Source organism: Pinus tabuliformis, chromosome J (assembly GCF_031772625.1).
Source record: "Pinus tabuliformis cultivar Carrire ecotype Pingquan chromosome J, CPIR1, whole genome shotgun sequence".
Taxonomy (NCBI): Eukaryota; Viridiplantae; Streptophyta; class Pinopsida; order Pinales; family Pinaceae; genus Pinus; species Pinus tabuliformis.
Genome location: NC_142295.1, coordinates 1,293,998,413 through 1,294,019,674, shown reverse-complemented (window position 1 = coordinate 1,294,019,674; position 21,262 = coordinate 1,293,998,413). Strand labels below are relative to the sequence as shown.

At 33.7% G+C, this 21,262-nt stretch overlaps 2 non-coding genes across 2 annotated transcripts; both read right to left on the bottom strand.

The window, feature by feature from the left end:
* Nucleotides 1–14,701: 14,701 nt before the first annotated feature.
* Nucleotides 14,702–14,773, bottom strand: TRNAT-UGU (transfer RNA threonine (anticodon UGU)). The gene has a single exon. It is a non-coding gene; the product is annotated as a tRNA-Thr (tRNA).
* A 1,881-nt stretch (nt 14,774–16,654) lies between these two features.
* On the bottom strand, nt 16,655–16,726 carry TRNAT-UGU (transfer RNA threonine (anticodon UGU)). The gene has a single exon. It is a non-coding gene; the product is annotated as a tRNA-Thr (tRNA).
* Nucleotides 16,727–21,262: the final 4,536 nt, after the last annotated feature.

Genomic DNA, 21,262 nt, shown 5'->3' with positions numbered 1-21,262 from the left:
AAAAAATATTAGAGCTTGTGCACAGTGATGTGTTTGGACCTAGGAAGGTTCCATCACTGGGTAACTCTGTGTACTATGTATCATTTATAGATGACTTCTCAAGGAACACATGGATATATTTCCTCAAGAAGAAATATGAAGTCTTTGACAAGTTTAAAGAATTTAAGGCTCTGGGGGAAAACCAAACAGAGAAGAAGATAAAGGCACTGAGGACAAATAATGGTGGGGAGTTTTGCAGCAAGGACCTTGAAGAATTTTGTAAGAAGTGTGGTATAGCATGACAGAATACTACTCCATACACACCTGAGAAAAATGGAGTTGTAGAAGGAATGAACAAGACATTGATGGAAAGGGAAAGAAGCATGCTCAGTGGTGCTGGGTTAGGACAGGAATTCTAGGCAGAGGTGGTGGAGACAACATGTTACCTGGTCAACAGATCACCTTCATCATCGTTGGAGGATAAGACTCCACAAGAGGTATGGACTGGTAAGAAACCCTCTCTTTCACATCTGAGGGTATTTGGATGTGATGCATATGTGCATGTTCCAAAGGAGAAAATAACCAAGTTGGATAGTAAATTTGAAAAGTGGATCTTTATTGGGTATAAGGATGGTTTAAAGGGTTATAAGATTTGAAACCCAGTAACAAGGAAGGTTGTGTACAGCAGAGATGTGGTGTTCAGAGAGGTGAAAAATGTTATTAAACATGAAGTCCAACCAAAGGAACCTGAGAAGATAGAGTTTGAGCTTAAGGAGGAAGAATCAAACTCTACAGCAGAGGAGGAATCAGAAGATGAAGAGCCACAAACTCCGAGTGTGAGAAGATCAGTTCGAGAAAGAAGGCGGCTAGAAAGGTATAGTCCATCTGCTTTCTGTTCAAAGTTTGCTTTATCTGTTACTGATGATGATCACATAACTGTGAAGAAAGCAGTAGATTCAGAGGATGGCAAACTTTGGAAAGAGGCCATGGTTGATGAAATGGCATCTTTGCAGAAAAATTAGGCTTGGGATCTAGTGGAGTTGCCAGCTAGAAGGAAACCCATTGACAACAAATCGGTGTTAAAGAAGAAGACAAATGCAGAAGAAAAGGTGGAGAAATAAAAAACTTAGTTGGTAGCAAAAGGTTATTCCCAGGTGTCGAGAATTGATTTTGGTGATATTTTTTCTCCTGTTTCCAAGGTAGCTTCTATTAGATTACTTTTACCTGTTGTTGCTGCTTTTGATTTTGAGGTAGAACATATGGATGTGAAGACAACATTTCTTCACAGGGATCTGGAAGAGGAGATCTACTTGAAGCAACCTGTAGGCTTTGCGGTAAAGCGTAAGAAAGAACTGGTATGCAAGTTAAAGAAGTCTCTGTATGGGTTAAAACAGTCACCAAGGATGTGGTATCAGAAATTTGATACATTTATACGGGGACTTGGCTTCACCAGAAGCAAAGCAGATCACTGTGTGTATTTTAAATTAATTGGTGACCATGTTATTTATCTGGTCTTGTATGTGGATGATATGTTGTTGATTGGAAGTGACAAAGAAATTATCTAGAATTTGAAGACCCAATTGTCCTCCAAATTTGACATGAAAGATCTTGGTGCTGCAAACTATATTTTGGGCATGGAAATTAAAAGAGATCGGGCAAAGAGGAAGCTCTGGTTAAATTAGAGGAAGTATGTCGAGACAATACTACAAAGGTTTAATATGAAGGATGGTAAATCGGTGAAGGTTCCTATTTTTGTAAGTGTAAAGTTATCTGCCAAACAGTGTCCCAATACACAAGAAGAGGAAGAGGACATGTCCCGTGTTCTATATGCAAGTGCAATCGGTAGCCTAATGTATGCAATGGTATGTACTAGACCAAACATTACACATGCAGTGGGAGTATTGAGCAGGTTTATGTCAAAACCAGGGAAGGAGCATTAGACAACAATGAAGTGAGTTTTCAGGTATTTGCATGGCACTAGTGATTATGGTTTGTGCTACCAAGGAAGACTGGGATTGGAAATAGCTTTGGATATCTATGGCTTTGTTGATGCAGACTGGGCTAGAGATCCGGATCAGAGGAGATCTATAAGTGGGTATGTGTTTAACCTATTTGGAGGTGCAGTCAGCTGGATGAGTAAGAAACAATTTGTAGTGGCATTATCAACTACAGAGGTAGAATACATGGAAACCACTCATGCAAACAAGGAAGTAGCTTGGTTGCAAAGATTGTGTTCAAGTATGGGGTTAGTACAAGGAGCTATAAGGATACACTGTGACAGCCAAAGTGCAATTTTCTTGGCAAAGAACCATGCTTATCATTCAAAGACAAAGCACATTGATGTTCAATATCACTTTGTGAGGGATATGATAGAAGACAAAAAGGTGTTGTTGGTAAAGGTGGACACTTTGAAGAATACTGCAGATGAATTGACAAAATCTGTTAGCTCTGAGAAGTCCTCTTGGTGTAGAGAAACAATGGACGTTTCAGGGTTGGATAAACGACTAAGCTCTCCTATGGCCCCCTGTGGAAAGAAAACAACAAGTGGGAGAATGTTGGGTTGTGTTATATTCTTTCCACTACTAGCCTACGTAGTTAACCAGGGGGTTAGAGGGGGGCTGGAGCCCCCCCTTCGTTGTGTCGATTACGCAGAGGGAGGGTCACAAGGGGTTTGAGGGGGGTGGGTAGCCCCCCTCTATGGGGTTGGGGGCATCGCCCCAGGGAATTTTTCTTTGGACCCTATATTAGGTTGGGCGGACCTACCTATGGTTTTGGACGCGATGGTTTTCGGTCCATGGTTCTGGACGCGATGGTTTTTGGTCCATGGTATTGGATGCTTCGGCATGTGTCAATATGTATTGTAACATTGAAAGGAATATAATGAAAAATCAAGCTAGTAGTCCCGGTTTTGGGATCCAGGGGAAAATCCCTGTGTATATATGTTTTATGTGTTATGCTCTTGCATTGTTTATTTTATGTTCTTAGAATTCGTATGCAGCTAATTTATGCACGAGATTAAAACCTACAATAGTATTTTAATATAAAAATAATAAGTAATACTAATTTTCCCAATAATAAGCAAAATACAAATACATGTTATACATATATATATATATATATATATATATAATTGATTGAGATTGAAAATACTTATTAAGTTATAAATAAAATAATATTTTTAATTTTTAATTTTTAATTACTACCAAAATTTTAAAATAAATTTAAATTTTTAAATTTTTAAATATTTTGTTGTTAAAAAAAATTAAAGGGAAACTCTATTAGATAAGCTTGGAAATGCCCATACTTCACATATAAATCACATCAAATTCAGTAAATAATTGAATTTTTCAAATCACAACGAGAATATGAATGTTGTGTAAACATCTAATATCAATAATTAAATATCAAAAATTATATGTTGTTGATAGCCATTGCTAATCATATTTAAACTTATGTTTAAGATGTAACATCTATGATAGGTTAACAAATTATCTCCAAAACATTGGATAATAAAAAAATTAAAAATAATAAATTACAAAATCTCTCATCTTAATTTTAAAAAATAAAAATTAAACTCAAATATAAAATGTTGAGATACAACTTATTACATTATGCATGGTTTATGACTTTATCAATAGTTTAATATTGAGAATTCATTTTTTTTTTCATTTGTAAGATGATTGGTTGAGGTCTTATTATGGTATGTTTAGTAACTTTTATTTCTATTAGTTACTATTTTTTTTTTTAATTCATTTTTATTCAACTTTTTTTTATTATTTCCATTTTCATGAATTCTAATTTTTTTTTTCCATATTTTCAATTGAAGATGACAAATTTTGAAAAAGAGAAAATTAAAAATTAAAAATTAAAAAAAAAAAAAAAAAAAAAAAAAAAATTTAAACAATTTTTTTAGTTTTATTACTTTTTAATTTGACTTATATATTTTTTTATCTCTTTCTATATATATTTCTAAGATGACAAATTTGTTAGCTTCACTCTCATAATAAAACAATTATAAATCCAAAATTATAATTAAATAAATCAAATCTTAAGAATTAGGGGTTAGTTCCTCAAACTAGGGAGTTTAGTTAGGATGGGAGATTCTCTCCAACTAGTTCTACTAGATAAGTGTTTTGTTGAGAAAATATCTCAACCAAGTTTGTCCAAGATAGACGTACTATCTTGAGACCAACTTCCTCGTGTACTATTATCATTCTTTGTACATTGGATTGATTAATAATGAGAATGTGAGGAACACTGTAAGGCCGAGGCCTTTTCCACCATGTCAAGTTTCTATATTTCTGAGTGTTTATTTTATATGTGTTAGTTTCCTTCATGTGGTATCAGAGCTGCAACAACTCAGAGACCTAAAGAAAATTGTCTATTGACATTCTTAACAGATGCCATTTGAATTCATTGAGGCCAACTATGCTGTAATGGAATCCAAAGGACTCTGTCATTGAAGCAGCCAGGTGTGGGAGAATTCTCCTTGTTTGCTAGTCATGAATTCAATGAAGAAAAATCTTGGTAGAAACAGGCCTATTAAGAGTTGTTCACATGAAGATGCAAGGAAGAACAGCTTCTCGAGAAGCATGAGGAATATTTGTGGGCAAATATAATCAATTTTCTCCCAGTTGTTAAAGGTAGAAGATAAAGCTTGTCCAAATATTTTTACCAGATGCATTCTTCTATTACACGAACTGATTTTCGGTGATGTGTCCATGTCTAGCCAGAGTAGTTGATCATTCTAATAATGTTTTTCATTGAGGGACTCGAGAATTTTTTTTCCATAATCTAAGTAGCAACTATCTTGTTCTGTGTCCTATCGTTTTTCATACTTTGAAAGAGCACTCACTGAGGATAACAATTTATCCTTCCATTCATCCCAAAGAAAGAACAGTGTTGCGGGAGAAATTTTATTCTCCAGCAGCATTCTGGAATAATCATCCAACCTGAATAAACTCATCCCTTGCGCAAGCTGAATTTTTTTTAAATCTGAGTTAAAGTGTGCATCAAGAACTTTACGCAGACAAAAAATTTGAAGTCTGATATTTCTCATTTTCTTTGCATGAATCATATGTTCCGTTAATTTAGGAAGACTGTATAACTCATCTGAAAGTATTGACCCTTCATAGTGAAGGGATTCATATACATGGCTTCGATCTTTTGCTGCTATGTCTTTTACTTTCTTTAATAGTTGATTCTTTTCGGGGAACTCCTGTAGTGGCCACCCTCTATTTCCTGTTCTCCAAAAGGAGTTCAATTGCACATGAAATAAAATGGATTTGACGGCTAGCCCATATTGTCCTGCTTTTTCACGCATGTCTGCCTCAAGTAACATTAGGCAGAGTTTCTTCTATTGGCAGGCCAAGATCCACTAAGAAATTATTCTATTCCTGAGAGGGGGCCGAGTTTAGAAGCATAACTCCAAACTTGAAGAGGATGAGTTTCCTGTGCCAAATAGTCATTCTCGAGTCACAAAAATTGCTATAGTCAGATCGTAGGGCTGAGTTGCCTTATCTTCACACAAGGCCAAATTTTATGAAGAAAAAGGGCTGAATCATTAGTTCAGAGGGAGGCCGAAACTATCAATACAAGGAGAGGCCGAATTGAAATCATCATAAATTTCAAGAGAGTCAAATTGGCATCTTTAGGGAGACCAAATTTCCTTGTGATGTTCAAATTATTTTGAAGGATCGAATCTCTTCTGTGGCCAGGCCGAATCGTATTGAAGTATTTGTCTAAAGGTGGTCGAATTTCTTCACTGTTTGGGCAGAAATTCCTCATATATATTACCTGAAGATAGAATTGCTATGTACAGGACGAGATCTTCCCTGGGTTCGTGATTAATTGGATGGTAGATCTCTGTTATTTATTGAGGCCAAATTATGGAGTCCAAGTTCAATTTGCTGAGGGGGCTGTATCATCTCATTTGGTAGAACGAAATTCTATGTGAACTAAGTTTGGAATATTTGGAAGCTCAATTATTGGGCTACGCCGAGAACTCTGGAGGACAAATTTGCTGAAGATCATATTCATTAGTTGGACCGAGATCATTTCTTCCTTCAAGCCGGGTTATTCTATTTGTCGCCAGTGTTGTGACGAGGTTCATCATTTTGGTTGGTGCATTGTAATTCCTCCAATCAAGTTAATTAAAAAAATTATCAGTCATTTTTAGACTAATTCTGTTGGTGCAGGGCATATATACTCTAGTCTTAAGAAGTGGTCGTAATCCTATGGTGGACTTTTCAAACGATCTGCTTATTTGGAAGAATGAGCTGCAAGAGGCATTCCCCTGAGTGCACCCATTGCTGCTAAAAATTTCGGATCGCGCCTGTAATATGTACATGCCCGAGAGAATTTTATTATCAAAGCAGCAAAGTTGAAAAACATTTCGCACGAGAGTCTTGGCCAGTAATATAGTTACTTTTCCTAGGTGGGTCGAGTCTCTGAGCAAGGTCGAAGCTTATTTTGTGCCTGAGAGGATTGAAGGGGATTGAGAATTTTCTTAATCGATACATTCTCAGATTTTTAAAGTTGTAGAAAGAGTTTTGAGATGCACCCCATAAGCCTATCCAACTTTTAATCACATATGTACAAAAAGATATGGATATGCTTAGCATTTAATAAGTGATTTTGTAGAGTCACAAGGTGCATATTTTGTAAATTTGGAGCGATAAGTGAATTTTTTTGAGTGAAAGTCATTATTGTAATCCAAATTAATATTTTACTTTGAGAGCAATTGAGTCAGTGCAAGTAGTTTTTTGAAGACAATTTGCTTCCAAAGTTTGCAAGTGTGACATTCTCATTGAGAAGTTTTCACGACAAAGTTGTGACATTGAAAAATGATGTATTCCAGTGATTAATAAAATCATAATTTTTGTGGTGCTTGTGTCCTAGATCCACACGAAATTGAATAAGGGGATCTTAGGTACATCGTGTGTAATGAATGCATGTGCATGACTTGTGTTTAGATTATCTCTTTGTATTATGTTTAAACAACTACATGCACATAAGCAAGCTTAAGTATAAGAACGCTTAATCTATCTCATGTAATCAAGCTTAAGTACACAAGCACAAAGCGTCACATAATAAACTTGATAAAATGATCTTCCCAGCAAGCACATTTCACATCATGTAATCAAAGCAATCAAGTTAAGGATGCTACAATATCAAGCATTTCAAGCCAAGATGACCTCAACATCATCAACACTTTTTGTATCACTTGCAGATAAACATTTTTTAACTGAATTGTACGGGTGCATTCTTGGTTGTAATCGACACCCTAATTTGAACTGTTAAGGTGAATACATTAAGTCAAGTAAGTCTTCAACTGAGTCATCAAGATTGAACTTGTCATTTGTCTCTTGGGTGCATTTTCGATAGTGTTCGACACCCTTCCTTTTTTTCAATACATTCAGTGAGTACATTCAAGCACGAACAAAGTGTCAGTAATCACTTAAGCAAGTTCAAGCAATCCATCTATCAAGCAATCATCATCAAACGAGTGTGAATTCTAGTATTCTATTCTTCAAGTGAGCATCAAATCAAGCCAATGTTTAACGCAAGTACAATAAGCAATAAATCAAGGGAGCATGTCATTCAAACAACAAAGCAAGTGAGCATGTCATTCAAACAACCAAGCAATTGAGCGTGTCATTCAAATAACAAAGCAAGGTGTTAGTGAAGCATTCAAGCAAAGTGATCGTCATCAAGCGAGCGTGAAATCAAGAGTTCAAGCAACCAAGCTATAAAACTCTAGCAAGTGTTTAAAGCATCAACAATAAGCAACAGTACAAGCGAGCTTGAATTCAAAGTGAGCAAGTTAACATGGCGACACACATTCAACTGTCCCAAATTCTTAACAATTTGATTTTATCATTAGCTGGCGACATGGTGAACATCAGCAAAACAACTCTTGCTGATATTCAAGTGCATCTTCAACATGCACATGAAATGATTGAGTTTCTTCAATTGGAGTCGCAACTTCAAAGAGATGAGTTGCAATAGAAGAGTGATGTTTCCAAGTCTTTCATTCGTACAGATGAAGATAAAGATGTTGATTCCAAGTCACTGATCCAACCAACTTCAAGTGTCGAAGTGGTCCCTGATCCAGTTCAACTTTCTTCCAAACCAATCATCAAGCCATGGGAAGAAATCCAAAGTAATAGAAATCGACAAGGCTCAGGATATGTCAAAGATGACGCCAACTTGCATATCCCAGATTATTCTAAACCGATCAAGTTCATCAATGCAGGATTTCTTGATCCAATAACATCAACAAGCCATGAGACAGTTGCAGACAAATAGAAATACACACAAACTGAAGTTGCAGTCAAACCAAAATGCCTTCATTGTCAAAGAACCGGTCATCTGGAAGATTAGTGTTTTGATCTCCATCCTTGTCACCATTGTGGCAAGTCAAATCATTCATCAACACAATGTAGTAAACAACTACAATCAAGCAGATTGAAGATCGATTATTCATGGATTGATCCCCGGGAATGGTTAACCACAATTAGAAGATTGTATAAGTTTTACAATCGAATTCACTCACACATATTATAGCCAATAGTAAAAATGAAGATGGTACTCTCATGCGGTTGAACGAGGAGTACAACAGTGAAGCACTCCTACAACTGAAGGGGAGGAGTTTAGAAATAATTTGAAGAAGATCGTCTCCCCTTTCAGCTGACAAAGGGGGGAAAATGTCAATGAAATTGACAATGGTTGTCAGACTGAAAGTCTCGACAACATTAGCAAAGCAGCCAATGGGCATTTTCATCAGCAAGTGAGCATCAACAAATTCGCTAGTGGGCAATCGACAGTAACGTAAGCAATAAGAAGTTTTCAAACACAGCAAAAGTAACAGTGAGTTGTTTTTCAATGTCATCAGCCAGTGGGCATTCTCTATATTTTCTCAGTGGACAACGGATGTTGATTGCAAGCAAATGACATATGGATCATTTTGCAGCTTGGCACGTGATGGAGTTGTCAAGCGACATTCAAAGATGAATCAAACATGCAGTTGACTCATGGTCTCTTCATATTACAATTTCTTCAGCATCCAGCTTTAGCGGTTTTTTCAGGTAAATTTTTTTTGAGGATCAACTTGAGAACTTGGAAGAAGGTTCCTTGTTCTTATTTTGGATTTATCATTGAAGAGGGGAATGTTAGCCTCACTCTCATAATAAAACAATTATAAATCCAAAGTTATAATTAAATAAATCAAATCTTGAGAATTAGGAGTTAATTCCTCAAACTAGGGAGTTTAGTTAGGATGAGAGATTCTCTCCAACTAGTTTTCCTAGATTAGTGTTTTGTTGAGAAAATATCTCAACCAAGTTTGTCCAAGATAGACGTACTATCTTGAGACCAACTTCCTCATGTATTTATTTGTACTATTATCATTCTTTGTGCATTGGATTGATTAATAATGAGAATGTGAGGAATGTTGTAAGGCTGAGGCCTTTTCCGCCATGTCAGATTTCTATATTTCTAAGTGTTTACTTTATTGAATTTATTTTATGTGTGTTAGTTTCCTTCAAAATTTTAAAGAGGAACAAATAATTAAAAAATCTTTTCCCAATATTTTTTTCAAGTTTTATTACTTTTTAATTTGACTTATATTCTTTTTTTTTATTCTCTCTTTTTTTTTTTTCAATTCCAATTACATTAATCGTAATATTTTTTATTGTTTACACCTAGATTTTATAATTAATAACTATTATGATAATTAGTTATTAGTTTTTAGAATCTTGTGATTTTATTAAGTAAGTTTTATTAATGTATAGTTACTGATTTTTAGGATTTAGTGAGCATTTTTTTCTAATTTTTTTTATATTTTCAATTCCAATTACATTAATCATAATATTTTTTATTGTTTATACATAGATTTTATAATTAATAACTATTATGATAATTAGTTATTAGTTTTTAGAATCTTGTGATTTTATTAATTTTTATTAATGTATAGTTACTAATTTTTAGGATTTAGTGAGCATTTTTTTTTAATCTTTGTTGATTTTGTTTTATTTATGCATGATTTTTATAATTACCCCAATTATATAAAAAATTCAAGAAATTAATCTTTTTTATTTTATATTATTTCTTTAGTGTCTATGATTAATGAATGTTGTTCTCACAGGTCAAAGTATTTGAAACTCCAACTAGGTATTATCAGGATCCACTTTGAAGTTCTATATTATGTTTCAAGTAGCTCAAGATTGGGCATTTATTGGGAGGTTAGTCTTCAATTTCTCATGTGTTTTAATTGGTTTGTTAAAGTTGTTTAACTTCTTTTCTTGAAAGAAGTTAATGCCTAGATTTTAATCTATTACTGTGTCAAATTCAGTCAATTTAATATTGAATCATACACAAACTAAATTTTTTGAAAATGGATAATGATATATTTTATTTATTTAAATATTTTTAATGATTTTTTTTCACTATACCAAATGTTTTAGGAATCAAGTATTTTGATTGAAAACTAAGTGTTTTGATACACATCTATATTTACTAGTGATTTAATTTATTTAAGTGTGCTAGTTATAATTTAGTTGTTAAATTAATAGTAAAATAATTGTTATTACGAATTATTCATATATATTAATTAGCTTTTCTTTACAATTTAATTTAATATTAAATCACAAATTATAGATCATCCCAACTCAATTTCTTTCTTCAAAAGAAAGAAATGTCATTTGAGAGATAACAATAAAAGTTTTGTTTCATGTTCCCATGTCTTCAATGCCACAAGCATTCAACTCTATATCAATCGTGTTCAATTCCCATGAACTTTGTAGGAGACAATTGGTTGTGCAAAACAATTTTCTTGGAATTGACATCTCATTGACTTGAAACTAAGTTTCTCCATATCAATTTGAACCAAACACTGCCAAAAAAATAAAGTTATAAAGCTTCATTACAATTGTTCATGCTCCAATTAACTATATTTAAACTAAATGGCAAGTACTAGCTACCACATAACATTTTTTTAATTATGTAATAAAATTACAATAACTTTATCTTAAATAACTTATAATTTAAAAACAATAAATAAATATATGTACCATTTAACGAAATAAATATACTATTTGATCTAAATAAATTTCTAGATGAACAGATAAGATCTATGTGCATTATAATCTCAAACATCCTTACCAAATTTGAATTCCAATAGATTAAATTAGATAATATAAAACTCAATAAAGTAAAAATTTAGTGTAAACATTTTATAAATATTAAAATATTATTATTTTTTATCAAAAAAAAATGAAATGGATTTTGGGTATTTCCTCAATAAAATACTATCTTTACTTATTTTCAATATTAATTATTTATGTCAATTTTACCTGATGCAAAAATAATGAAAAATAGAATGCGTGAACATGTAAGTAAAATCTAGTAATATGAATAATAAAAATTTAAAGATAAGTGTAATGCGAAAATTAAGATACTGGGTATTAGTAGGTTTCGAGTAATCTCCAAATTTATATGTCAATCACTTTCATTCAATATAGTGTGTATAAATTACTTTATATGGTAGATGACAAAAAATAAACACCTTTAATTAAATTCCAAACAATTCTAATAATAGCTATTGTCAAACTAACTAATAGCTATCGTCAAATTAACTAATAGCTATCATCCAATAAAATTATACTAATATCTAATAGAATTAAAAAAAAATTAAAATATATATTTCATAATTTTACGATTTTTAAAATATATGTAATTCTTTAATACGAAAGTTCTATAAGAATACAATACAACAAAACATTAACAGAGGTAGAAAAATAGTGGGCTTATTTAAGAATTCAGAGACAACACGAAAGCTCTGTGAGAGTACAACACAACAAAACATTAACAGAGCTAGAAAAATAGTGTGCTTATTTAGGATTTCAGAGACATTACAATTTCATCAGAGAGATGAAATCACATTAGTATTACACACAAGTCTTGCTTTCTAAAGTTAAGGGAAATACAAATTTATAGATGAGGATAGAGTTGATAGGAATAAGCTATATGTGAAATTCATGAAAAAAATTCAGCCATGTGGTAGGTTGTCGTCGGTAGCACGGGCGAAGGACGGTTGAGGATGACGCTGAAAGTTGGCTTCACGTTTAACATTCTCCCACTTGAAGTAGAATGAAGAATCATGAATCAAGTCACACCAAGTCCTACCATGCCTCTACATATTTCATGTTTATTTCTTGGTAGTATCTCGATGAACATATCAGCAGGTTCCTATCTGTATGGATCTTTTCCAAGGATAATTGTCCTTCCTCCAACACATGTCGGATCCAATGATACTTTAAGTCAATGCACTTGGTTTTCGAGTGAAATGTTGTGTTTTTCTCCAAGTGAATGGCAATCTGACTATCACAATATAGCACATACTTGTCCCCCTTTATTCCTATCTCTCCTAGGAATCATTGCATCTACAACCTCTCTTTACAAGCCTCTGTTGTAACTATGTACTATGCCTCTATTGTAGAGAGAGCTACTATTTTTTGTAACCTTCACACCGAGGACAGTGCTATACAAATAACCTGTATTAGACTTTCTGGTGTCCATATCTCCAATCTGCATCTCTAAATCCTTCAAGCACAATGTTATTATGACCAAAACATAAACAATAATGACTAGTACCCTTGAGATACCTCAAAATCCATTTTAGTGCTTGTCAATGTTGTTTGCCTAGATTGGCAAAGAACTTGCTCACTACTCCCACTGAATATGCAATGTCTAGTGGTGTACATACCATGACATACATCAAGTTGCCAATTGCTGAAGCATAAGGAATCTTGCTCGTTTCTTCCTTCTTCTTGTCATCACTAAGACATAACTCAATACTCAACTTAAAATGAGTTGCAAGAGGTGTACCAACTAGCTTGACATCCTTCATATTAAACATATCAATCACCTTTTAAAATAAAAAACAAAATCCACCTTCTTTAATAAAAAAAAATTCACAAATTACCTCTCTTTTAAAATAAAAAACCATCTCTCTTAACAAAATTTTTATTTTTTTTCTTTTTCATTTTTTATTAATTAAAAAGACAAACTTAATATCATTATAACATATATACGTTTCACGATAATAACAAAAGCTTACGGCTTGGCCTTTTGTCAACATGCACTCAACAGTCATATTCCATGTTTAAACCCGAATAAGAAAACGAGACTCACCAAAAATCGCCAATCTTTGGAGGTTGTATGCCACCAGCGAGTCGGCCAAGACCACGGCTATTTGGCTGCCTTTCAACGCGCCCTTCCTGTAGCCATCCCACGAGAATTTAACCAGCGTAATTTCTCCATAACCGTTCTTGAACCAGCGTAAATTCTCCAGAACCGTTCTTGAAGGTAGCGATTTCAATTTGTGAAACACATGGCAGTGAATGGGTTAAACTCGTCCTTTCCGAGCTGCATAAAATCTCGGTGTTCAGATTAGTGCAGCAGCTTTCCACACACAAAAGCCGCAGTCACAAACTCACTCTGATTCGAGCCTCACGAACTTGGCTCCGATACCAGGTGTGAGAGTAGAGCACAATAAAACAGTAACAGAGGCAGAAAAATAGTGGGCTTACTTAAGAATTCAGAGACAACACAATTTCATCAGAGAGATAGATCTGTAAAACAAAAATACATTAGTAATATTACTAATAGAGAATGAAATCATACATTGACTTTACTTTGATTTACTTTCTAAAAATATAAATTTATAAACGAGTACAGATTAATAAGAATAAGCTACATATAAAATTTATGCAAAATAAATGACCTGTATGTAGCTTATCATTGGTAGCGTGACGGCAGATGGCTGAGGACGAGGCCTAAATTGACCTAGGCAGCTAACTACTGAAGACGGCGCCGAAATTCAGCTTCACGTTTAACAAGTTCCAATTCTCATTTTTTTTTACTAACTTTTTAAATATAAAAATTGTAAACTATCCTCAGCTGCTTCTATGGATCTGTTCTACCCTCGCTGCTTGATCGTTGATCAGAGGAGATGTATAAGCTGTTTAGGAGCGTCGTGCCCTCTGCTGAGCTTAACAATTGTAAACCATCCTCAGCTGCTTCTATGGATCTGTGAATCTAATCGAATTTTCGAATATTTTTAGCCAATACAGTCGAACTTGATAACTATGATTTCAAATATTACTTGATACCTGACATACTCCATAATTGCAAATTTTACTCTATCGTATATTCTATATCGATATTCTTTTTATTAGTCCCTGCTTTCCCATAGCAGGGACTATAGCGCCTATATAGCGATCAATAGGCGCTGACGGAGTATTAAATCGCTTTGACTAACTAATATATTCCATCTTTAACTAACGTTTAAAAAAAAAAATTTATGTATGAAGTTGGATCAAATACAGTATATCACAAGCTATTCTTTTTATTAGTCCCTGCTTTCCCCAGGGACTATAGCACCTATATAGCGATCAATAGGCGCTGATTGAGTATTAAATCGCTTTGACTAACTAATATATTCCAGCTTTAACCAATGTTTTAAAAAACATTTTATGTATGGGGTTGAATCAAATACAGTATAAGGATGACTGTAAGTCCTAGCAAAATTGTCAATCTATGAACGGCGTCTCTGAGCTGGACTCTGAACATTATAGCAAATTCCGGATGAAAAAGATAATTAAATGAAACCTATAGCACAGTAACGCAAACCTTGTACCGCGTATTGAAAATAAAAATCTGCCTCCACGCAGGATCGAACTACGGACCTTCAGTTTACAAGACTGACGCTCTACCACTGAGCTATAGAGGCCGCCATGTTACCCAAAATATTCATGGTTTTACTTCAGTATAAAAAATATTTTGTAAAATTCAAAATTAATGTGTCACTGCAACCATGCACGTAAGCTGATCATATTTCGCGGAAATCTAGCCAACGAATATTCGGCTCCATATTAGATCATATTTCTTTCACGAATAAAAAATAACCTATTTGTGTTCCTCTTTTTCTTTGCGGTTACACATTAGTTTTGCACCCTTCATCCAACTGGAAACTCAACGCAAAGTATTTACGGTAGTAAGTGACAAAAAATGAGCACCTTTAATTGAATTCCAAACAAATGATCATTACAAATCTAATAATATTGTCCAACTAACTAATAGCTATCATCCAACAAAATGATACAACTAATAGAATTAAAAAAATAAAAAATATATATTTCAAGATTTTACAATTTTTAAAATATAAAACTTAACATTCTATGCCATTCATTCTTTGTAATTCTTTAATACGAAAGTTGTGTGAGAGTAGAGCACAACAAAACATTAAGAGAGGGAGAAAAATAGTGGGCTTACTTAAGAATTTAGAGACAACAATTTCATTAGAGAGACTTATCTTTAAAACATAAATACATTTTTAATGGAGAATGAAATCAAGCTAGTATTACACACAGACTTTGCTTTCTAAGGTTTAGGGAAATACAAATTTATAGATAAATACAGAGCTAATAGGAATAAGCTACATGTGAAATTCATGCAAAACAGATGGGCGGTATGGTAGGTTGTCATTGGTGGTGTGGGCAGCACACGGTTGAAGACAACGCTTTAACATTCTCCCACTTGAAGCCGAATGAAGAATCCTGAATCAAGTCACACCAAGTCCTACCATGCCTCTACATATCTCATGTTTATTTCTTGGTAGAATCTTTGTGAGTAGGGTTCCTATCTGTATGGATTTCTAAGGATAACCGTCCTTCCTCCAACACATGTCGAATGCAATGATACCTTAAGTCAACGTGCTTGGTTTTTTAGTGAAATGTTGAGTTTTTCGCAAGTGAATGGCACTCTGACTATCACAATATAGCACATACTTGTCCCGCTTTATTCTCATGTCTTCTAAGAATCGCTGCATCCACAACATCTCTTTACAAGCCTCTATTGCAGCAATGTTCTATGCATTTATTGTAGAGAGAGCTACTATTCTTTGTAGCCTTGACACCCAAGACACCACTGCTCCTGCAAATGTATACAGATAACCTGTAATGGACTTTCTAGTGTCCATATCTACATCTGTAAATCTTTCAAGCGGAGTCTTATTATGACCAAACATAAACAATAATGGCTAGTACCCTTGAGATACCGCAAAATCCATTTTACTGTGACATACATCAAGTTGCCAACTGGTGAAGCATAAAAAATCTTGCTCATTTCTTACTTCTTCTTATCATCACTAAGACATAACTCAAGGCTCAACTTGAAATGAGCTCCAAGAAGTGTACCAACAACCTTGACATCCTTCATATTAAACTTTTGATAGAGAATCTAATCGAATTTAAAAAAAAAAAATAGCCAATACAACCGAACTTAATAACTATGATTTCAAATATTAATTGATACTGACATATTAATTAGTCCCCCTTTAGCGATAGCAGGAACTATAGCGATGGCTAGGCACTGACAAAGTATTAAATCGCTTCAACCAGCTAATATATTCCAGCTTTAACCAATGTTTTAAAAATTATTTTATATATGGGGTTGGATCAAATACAGTATATCACAAGCTTTTACGGGTGACAAAATGCTCTATATCTCATAAATCGTATTATAAGGATGGCAAAGAAAAGACAATGCCTATAGCACAGTAACGCAAACCTTGTACTGCAAATTGAAAATAAACTTCGCGGATGCACAAATCTGCCTCCACGCAGGATCGAACTACGGACCTTCAGTTTACAAGACTGACGCTCTACCACTGAGCTATAGAGGCCAATTTGTAAGTAAAAAATTCATGTTGTTATACCTGTATAGAATATGTTTTGTAAAATTCAAAATTAATCCGTCATTCCAACCATTCAAGTGAGTTGATCATATTTCGCGGAAATCTAGCCAACGAATATTCGGCTCGATATTAGATAATATTTGTTTCACGATTAAAAAATAATCTATTTGTGTTCCTCTTTTTCTTTGGGGTTACACATTACTTTTGTACCCTTCATCCAACTGGAAACTCAACACAAAGTATTTACGGTAGTAAGTGACAGATTTGAATTTACCTCGTACTTTGAGGTTTAAGATTTTGTGAATCTAAACCAAAAAAAAATTTCACTGTAAATTTCATTAAATTTTATAGTTATTGATTAAGTTTATAGTTAAAAATCATAATCTTATATCATAAATCAAATTTATAATTTTACTTTTTGTAATTTCTAAATCTATAGTAATATCTTTTATATTTATTTATGTAAATTTTCTCCTATTATGCCCTATATTTCATTTTAAAATAAGCATACATATATATATAAATTTAATGAATAACCTCATCTAAATATCATAAAAAATTCAAACTCCAACACATAATTTGAATTTGTATTTTATCTTTAAAGTTTCCAAATTCATAATAACAATTTTTTATATTTATTGATATTGATTTCATATTATTCTATATTATATTTCATTTTAAAATTATCATATTATAATTTTATATATATTTTCATGGAAAAAATCATATACTTGTTATTTTATTGAAATTAAAGTATACGCATTAAAGTATACAAAGTATTGTTCAATTACAATCTCTCGAACAAGTCTGTCAAGGGTTATGGAATTCTAACAATCCAGAACCTAAAACAATTATATATAAAAATAGGCAAGGTTCCAACGATTCAACAACTTTAATTTTAGAAAATTTTGTTGGCATTCACCCTAAGGACATTAGCGACTTTTTTTGTAATCACTAAATTTTCAACAGGTTGGAGTGATGCTTCCTTTTATCTTTTGTTTGCATCAACATTGTGTTCCCTACAGATATGTGGTACCTCTAGCTCCTCAAAAAATTCCTGTTACTGGCGAATTCTTTGTTGCCAAGTATTTAGGCCCAAGTTGTATAATGTATCAATCATCAAAAATCAATCATAACCACTCGAGAATCACCAAATATTTGTAAGCACTTCACCTACATGGACATTGCAAAGTTAAGGATGAGCCAAAGCTCAATTAATTCTACTTTATTATTAGTTCTAGGCCCTAGCCCCAGGCTAAGAAGCAAATGTGTGATGGTTGTTTAGGTGAAATGTAGCTTCCGCTTCACATACAACCTTGATATGAATTTTGGATCCATCAAATAAGGCCCAAGCCTTTGCATTATCTATCATGTGCCCAATTGGAATTTTGTTCTTCTTATTTATACCTTCTTTGTTGAGTTCCTTCATTACAATGTTTTGCAACACTTGCTCGATATCTGGGACCTGACAATCAACATGGTTATATTATGGTGTAACCAAGTATGGCAAAGGAACAAACTTGGAAGACTGGAAAGATGCTCCAAGGCTGGGGTTTTTTTCCCACTCTATGAGGCATTCCCCTAACGACCTACCTAACCATGTCCCTGCATAGGCCTCCTTAAACAAGATTGTTCAACACACCACCTGTGAAAAAACAAAATCCACGAATAGGTGTGTCACTAACTCTTGATTGTCACAACATAGTGGGAATCTTGTAGGCCCTTCTCATCCTTGCCTCTAAAGATTACTCTGCATAAGGATCTTATTATTTAGTTTCATCCATAGAAAGAGGCATATCTTTAAAGGACAATGCCACTTCCAAACAGCCTTATACCACTGAAAAGAGTAGAGTTGTGTCACCATCACTTCATAAGCTACTTTCGTCGTCACTACCATGCATTCTTTCTTCATTTTCCACATGAGTTTTTCTAGGTATCTCCTTAGTCTAATGCCATTTTATGCAAATGACAAGACAAATTGTGTCCATTCCTACGCTAGATTCCCTGTGAGGCCTAGAGAATTAGCTAATTTCCAAGGTCTCAAGGACATCTCATTGGTGCCAGGATCAATCGCTTCAAAAAGAAAAGAAATTCCTTTATACTTTAATGCCACCGCTAGATTCGAGGAAATACTTTTGAGGCCCAATCGCCTCCTATCCACGAATGCTTGCTTAAGCCTATTTTCTTTCATATCCTACCAACCAAACAAGACCTTTTTTAATTATGTCAAACACTGACAACAACGCCTTCCAAATATTTGACCCTCCTTGCCATGAATTCGTATATAATTGAATCCATTCTTGGAATTTTTTATTCTTCCAATACTTGTTTTGCATTAGATTTCCCCATAGGTTAGCATTAAACATGCTCCTCCAAAGACTTTTAGAAGCTAACACCTTTGTAAAAATGAAAATGTTTTTAAGCCCCCATCCTCCCAATTTCTTTGGGTTGACAATTTATTTCTAGCTTGCTAAATGCATCCCTTTTTGTTTTTTTCCTTTCTAAAGAAAATGAAAACATAAACTTCTAATTATGTTTATAATTGTCCTTGGTACACTAGCCAGGGCCAACCAATAGATTGGGATTGCTTCCAAAACTGATTTTACCAGGATCAATCAACCTCCCAAAGAGAGCCATCGGTTGCACCAGTGATTGATTCGTCATTCCACTTTCTTTATCACCCAAAGCCAATTTGCAGCTCGATAACTGTTAGCCTTTAAATGATAACCAAGATATTTTATTCCCCCATCTAAAGGAAAAAGACTAGATAGGAAGAAAATCTTTTAAATTTAAAATTAGACTTTGAGGAACTCCATTAATTAACATAATTGACTTGAACGACTAGCATCCATGTCTGTAGCTTCACAATACAACACAATTATGTTTCAAATATTTTTCCATTCTTCAATTGAGTCATGTCCAAATAAGAGAACGTCATAAAAAAATCACAGTTGAATGAGTTTGACCAATGTGGGTACTTGTATACATTTGATTCTCCCTTCCGTTGTCGCTTGGTTGAGAAGAATGCTTATTCCTTCTGCCACCAATAGAAATAGAAAAGGTGAATGTGGACATCCTTGCCAAATTCCTCTGCAAGGTTTAAAAACCAAGTTGGTATGCCTTTGACTAGTACTGCAATGCTTGTTGAAGTAACACATCCCATCATCCAATTAGTAATATTAAGAGGCAAACCAATTTATCGTAAAACTAGTCTCAAGAAGACCCAATTACCTCAATCATAAGCTTTAAGCAAATCAAATTTTAGCACTAACCACCAGAACTTCTTAACATATTGCATAGTTAGCCCATTAAGATCGTTTCAACCAATCATGATTAAAGTTTAAAACAATAATTCCTTTAAGCAATATCCTTCCTAAAGCAATGGAATATGTCTCTGTCTCTCAGCCATTTAAATAATTACAATTATTTACAATGAGAGAAATTATTAACTAGGGGATGTCACTGATGTTTCACCAACCTATTTCACCATTATCTTTAAGCTTCCTTGTGTGGAGCTAGCAAGCCCGGTTAACACTCTTATCTCCTTCAATGTTCTGATTTCTTCATATATGAAAGAAATCTTTATGGGGGAGTCCATCCAACAACATTGCGATTCTCTTTACTAAATTTTCTACGTGATTTTTTTTGCCAAGGTTCGTTTTGAAGATGTTGAATAATAATAAGTGAGTCTCCAAGGATAACAATGTTTGTGACTTGAATAGCTTTAATTGTAAACAAACCTTGTAACAATCGATGCATTTCATCTTGGTTATTGGTCATATTTCCCAACCCCATGCATACCTTGTAACCAAATTTCCTTCAGGGCTATAAAACACATGTCGCCCTCCTGCCACCCCTATAATTGTTTTTATTTCTAATGATAAAAAGAAATAATATATAAGTTAAACATCTGTGCATTTTAAAAAACATGTAACAATATTCTTAACTATGGAGATTCAACCCCACTTTATCATGGATATTCTTAATGTGTAAATATGTTTTGTTACAATACCATGGGTCATTACTATGGCTTATCAATACCATATGTCCCAAAACCATAACTCACTTCATATGACACTTGTGCTTATGATATTTTTTTAGTTAATACATTTAATTAAAAGGGAAAAAGGGCATAACTACTTTGGAAATAATTCTTAGCCTTTGATTTATGCATACTACTAAGAATATTCTATGGAGGTTAAATCCCTACCATCCACCTAATAATTATTTATAATTAATTAAAATTCGAAAAGCCCTATTCCAAAATAGACATGCCTATTGTCATAAATAAATGTTACTTTGATTCTCAATCCACTCTATATGGTTTTAAACACCACTAGGTAATTTTTTTCAGTTACCTTTCATTATATTTTTTCTAAACATCCATGGTAAGTATAAAATTATGCAAATCTTTAGGCTCTTTTTTTTTTTTCTCGGTAAAAAAACTAATCTATTAAAATATATACAAAGGTCGAAAATACATCATGGCGAAACCAGTATGAGACAGGCTCTGGGCATCACACC